The following is a 5,857-nucleotide window of genomic DNA, read 5'->3' on the forward strand; positions in this document are numbered from 1 at the left end:
TGAGCTCTCTTTGCATAGCATTTGGATCTCCATCTTTGATGTATTTATGGCATGTATTTTGCTTATGTTTGACCGTTCTTGACATGCTTGGCTTATGCCATCTCTATACATGCTAGTTACATTGTCTTGGAGTTGATTGCTACTGCGGCTTACTTGGGCTTGACATTTGATTACCTAGAGCTTTTACTTTGGCTATTTCTTGGCTATTGCGGCTTACTTGGGGTTGACATTTGATTGCCCAGAGCTTTTACTTTGGTTATTTCTTGGCTTTCCAGAGTTACAGTTTGGATGTACTTGATGTCTATGTATGCTATTATGGATGCTACATGACCTACATGCTCCGGATGTCTCATTGAAGCTTGATCTTGGACACTTGTCATTGGTGCACTGTTACATGCTTTGTTCGAGCTTTCTTCCTTGACATTTATGACTTTTGTGCCAGTGGGAGCATCTTGATATGCTTGCTGGACATAGAGCAGGTGGGTTTATGCTACTTGAGCATTCAGATACTTGAGACTGGGATCTTCACTTTGGATGATGCTTGGCTTCTACTATTTGGTCCACTATACTTGCTTATGAGTTGACTTGGGTCCATTTGTGGTGGCAGGTACATTTTGCTCCGTTTTGATTGGGCGTGTACCGACTCACTGGTAGATGTTTGTATGACATGTTTGGGTATTGGTTTCATGATTATCGACTGTCATATGTCTATGCTATGCCCGCATGATGCTGGTTTTGGACTTGGCAGTATTTGATTGACTTGGGATTTGCTTTTGGAACTGTTAGCTCTCATTTTCACAGTTCTGTAATTTATTATAGCAAGCATTTATGTACAGACTAATGTGGAATTTTCATGTTGAATAATCCTGATTTGATGTTTTACTGATAGTACTTGGTGGGTAGCATCATTAGCTATCAATTCATGGTTATTTTTTCTTGTTTTTGGTGGTATTTTGGCTGTTTACAACAGTCTATAGTAAGCAGTTTTGAACTGTCTGCACTGTTTTAGCTTGCAGTATGGCATCTTCTTCCACTGACAGTGCTATCTTCAACATCACTAAGCTTGATGGTACGCATTATTCCTATTAGAAGAGCCAAGTTTGGCAAGTATTGGTGCAAAAATCGCAGATAAAGCCACTAAGGTTGAGTGGAGAGCAGCCTGAAACTATGAGTGATGACGAATGGATGGAGCTTGATGAGTTATGCAAGTCTACCCTCATCTTATCTCTCACTAAACAAGTGCATTACAATGTGATTGAGGAAGCACAGATTGCTTGGCAGCTTCGCGTGAAGGGCACAACAAATATGTGTATTTACAATGGTAGCTAGGATACAAGAGTTGTGGGATACATAGACTTTGATTATGTAGGACATGTAGATAGTAGGAAGTCCACTTCTGGCTATGTATTCACCTATTCTGGAGGTGTTGTCTCTTGGATGTCCAAGGTTTAGAAGTGTACGGCTCTATCTATCACTGAGGCCGAGAATGTTGCAGCCACCAAGGCCTGCAAGGAGGCCATATGGTTAGGCTGTTTGATTCATGACCTTGGGATTGATGTTGTATCTATACTGCATTCAGATTCTATGAGTGCTATTCAACTAGCCAAGAATCCGGTCTTCCATGTGAAGATGAAATACATTGAGGTGAGGTATCACTTCATACGTGGGGTCATGGAGGATAGGTCTGTTGACCTTGTCAAGATCTCCACTAACAAAAATCATGTAGATCTGCTCACAAAAATCCTCACTACTAAGCACTTTGCCTTCCTCGGGAGATTAATGGGTGTTGGATGAGATGAAATTTTTCCTCATCCTGTTGTACATGTGTACATTGTATTGCCTTTTCTTTTTTTCTTTTCACTCCTCACTGGGGTAGATTCACCTTTAAGTGGGAGGTTGTTGGGGGTAAAGGTGCCTCTGTCTAGCTGCTTGTGCATTACTACAATGATAGTATCTGTCACTACACACTACAGGTGGCGGGCACTCGTCACCGTCACTTTATTTTTTATTCTTTTAGTGACAATTTGAATAAAGGAAGGCCCAGTCACACATTGTGACTGTTGGAGTTCCGATTTTGTGTATCTCTTTCTTGCTCTTGCTCTCATGCCATAGCTCTACTAATCAAGCTTCGATCCTTCTCACCTTTCAACATAAACATGCTTAGAGGTAGGGGATAATGATGTTGTTATTGAGGACTTGCTCAAGAATGCTTCATCCTCCCTTTGATTGAACACTTTCATATATTGAATAGTAGGTATTACTCCTCATCAACATTACAAATATCATACAACATGGGGTATATTTGGACATCATTATCTCCTCCTTCTTGGTATCGAGGGGGTAAGGAACGATGCTAATGGCTCAATTGCACTAGACATTGCCCAAAGTTTGTTGTTCCCATTGTCACCTTTTTTATATATGGTTTCATCATCAGAGCATTGGACATCATCTCCATCTTCAACTTGCCACTTGGTTACCATATTGGTTGTGTCCCATTTCTCCTCATATTCTACAATAATCATGCAAAGTATGAAGAATACCACCATTGTATCTATTTGTATGAGCTCACACGATATCTTTGATTCAAGATGGTTGGGGCACATTCCTTTCTCCACAATTTGGCAAGACCTCCCTATCTAGGCCATATTAAGATGTTGCAATTTCTTATTTTTCACGTGCTTGAAACTTGATGCTAGATCTAGCATGTATATCCAAGTTCACCAAGTTAGTCAAATGAAGTATCATTGATGTGTGTGTGTGTGTGTGTGTGTGTGTGTGTGTGTGTGTGTGTGTGTGTGTGTGTGTGTGTGTGTGTGTGTGTGTGTGTGTGTGTGTGTGTGTGTGTGTGTGTGTGTGTGTGTGTGTGTGTGTGTGTGTGTGTGTGTGTGTGTGTGTGTGTGTGTGTGTGTGTGTGTGTGTGTGTGTGTGTGTGTGTGTGTGTGTGTGTGTGTGTGTGTGTGTGTGTGTGTGTGTGTGAGAGAGAGACAAAGACCCTTGATGTGTTACTCTAAAAGGATGTTCTACGTACCCACTTTTGGAATTGATGTATGTGTGAGTGTGTGTATGTCTCACAAAGACCCTTGATGTGTTACTCTCAAATGATGTTTCATGCACCCAATTTGGGAAATCTTGTGGATCCTAGTTCTCCATTATACATGCAAGGTGGATCTAAAAGCTCTCTTGTGTGCTCACAACTCTATTTACTCATTTTTAATCTTCTTTTCCATTAGGTATACAAAAGGGAACATTCTTAATAATGTATAAGATGATGTAGGCCCTTATTTGAATTGGAACTACAATATGTTGTAGCCATGAATAAAAACAATGGCTAGAGCATGTGAGGTGGAACATTAAAAAAGTTTCAGGTTCCTATCACATGTTGTAATCCCTCTTTTCCTCTAGGGTTACATGATATAAGGAGGAATACTTATAAGAAGAAACTTGAACATGCTCTTGCATACTATAGCCCACATTGCACACTACAACCCCTCTTTTCTTTTGAAGAAAGACAGCTACAAGATTCAAGCATGATAGGAGAGGTTTTGATTGCATGTCTTTGCTCGATGTTGGTCATGATGCGACAGCCCTCTTGTTCCCATTGGAGTCACAAAGCATATTCTTTACGCAAGAATGCAGACTCAGTGTTGATTAGGGCTTTTAATGCTTCGATTTTCTGGGTTGTGGCAAAGATCGTGCGCATGCCATAAGATATGATGAGACATCATTTGCGTGCTTGCTTGCCGAAGACTTCATTTTTGACTGTCTTTAGCTATTGTGGGAGCCTTAACAAATACAAGTTCAAATTCCTCCCATGAGCAAGGTAGCATGTGCACTTCAATTGCTAAAGGCTCATCTAAAAGACCTAAGTCTAATTGGCCATAGCTTTTAGTAAGCATGGTGAATGTAGCATCTAAGCATAGAATGCAAGTGACCAAGTCATCCCATGTATTTATAGCTAAGTCCAAGGCCAAGGTAAGGATACATCACCGCTCATAAGAGGGTTTAAGGCCTACAACATCAGGAGGTTGGGGTGGCTAGATAGCTCAACAAGCTAATGTCAGCAGCTTCTAAGGATTGGGACATGTCAGTTTAGATTCTTGAGCGATAGGTGTGGCTTGCAATTTTGTTGTTGTGTTGTTAGATGCTTGTGAGGCCCTTGAAATGCTAACAGTGCTAGGTTGAGGTATTTTGGGAGGAGCAACAAGCTGCATGTTCGGTTGGCAGACTTGTTGAGGCTCTGTAGACTTAGTGGGTTTAGGCTCTATGGGCTTCGTATCTTGAGTCTTTTGTGGCTTTAGCTCCTTAACTGTTGTGATGTCTCCTGGGTAGGCAAGTTTGAGGGTTGCGCTTGAGTAGTACCCTTAGTGGTCTTAGCTTTAGGCATCCATATCTAGGTATTGTCTTCATAATAGCCTTGTGCTTGCAATAGGGTTTTGGGAACCCATAGCGGCTTGTCCGTGCGTTGATGCCTGTAGTGCCTTCTTTGCCTCCTAGGTCTTGAGTATGAGTTTCTAGCATTATGGAATCACGTATGCGCATTTCTAGGTGGCGGTCTTTGGTGTTTAGGTATCCATTTGAATTTGGGCTCATTGGCTTTGGTTGCACTCTCGGTCATGTGTTGGCGTTGAGGCTTGGTGGGTTGTCATGAGTCACAACCCCCCTCCTTAGACTTGGTTGTGGGTTTCTCTATCGATGGCTTTGTGGGCTCTGGTGTCACTATGCTGCCCTTACTGAAAGCTATCATGATGCATAGATTACCAATGTCAAGGTGAATGCACTATGACTCATAATCTACATTGCAATTTGTTTGCTTCTTAAATGCATGTCCTAATAGCGATTCCTTACCGGCATCCTTTGTGTTTAGCAACACATAAAAGACCATGGGTATGCTCTCAGACTCGATAGAGACTATGACTTTGCACTTTTCCAAAAGCACATATGATTGACCCCTAAATGGACTGAGTTTAGCATTTGTGGGTTGTAGTTGTGGTTGACCAATTAGAGTCCAATCATCGTGAGTTAAGATATTAGAGTTGGATCCCTCATCAATCAAGGCATTGAAGGTATATGTCTCTTGGGCAATGACTGTTAGGCATAGGTAAGGAGGTGCTATTGCTTCCACATCTTTGTCCTCAATCTGTGTGCTTGTGGCAACTCGCACATTTGCGAGGAACTCTAGCATTGGCAGCTTGTGCAATGGATGTGTGGGAGGGTAGTACATCTTTATGTGGCTATCGTTAAAGAAGCATATGCCCTTTTCGTCTAGGGTCTCAAGCTCCACATTGTTGTTTGGATGATGGTGCAGCAGACTCTGAAAGGCCCTAATCCCCTAAACTTCATCTTTTGTTTATGGCCTTTCACTGAGTATAATAACATTAGGTCGCCCTAGTTGAAGACTTGCTGCTTGATGTGCTTGTCAAACTATCTCTTACATTGTACCTTTTCGCAAATCAGCGCATGGGTTGCTAGAAGTTGGAGTATCTAATGATAGGCATTCTAGTTCAACTAGGCGTTCTGTCCAGTCTCCTTTCCATCCCATCTCTCTTGGATGGCCACTCTCAAGCTAGGAACAAAGAATTCTACTTGTAAAATGGCTTCAATTTTGTAGGTCAGCTTAAAGGGAGTCTACCCCATAGCCATTTTATAGGCTATTCGATAGGCCCATAAAGTTGCTATCAGCTTGTTTTCTCACCAGTAGTTGCTGCGAGAAGCAGAGACTACTTTGGTCATCAAGTCATCCACTAAGATCTTGTTTGTGGATTTAGCCTGGCCGTTAGCTAGGGTGAATATTTCTTATGGATGATTAGGAAGGTAGACATGAGGTGGTTCTAGAATTCGACTTCTCTATGGTTGTACA

The sequence above is a fragment of the Lygodium microphyllum genome, chromosome 1 (assembly GCF_053477565.2).
Source record: "Lygodium microphyllum isolate KBCC chromosome 1, Lygodium_microphyllum_v1.1.10, whole genome shotgun sequence".
NCBI lineage: Eukaryota > Viridiplantae > Streptophyta > Polypodiopsida > Schizaeales > Lygodiaceae > Lygodium > Lygodium microphyllum.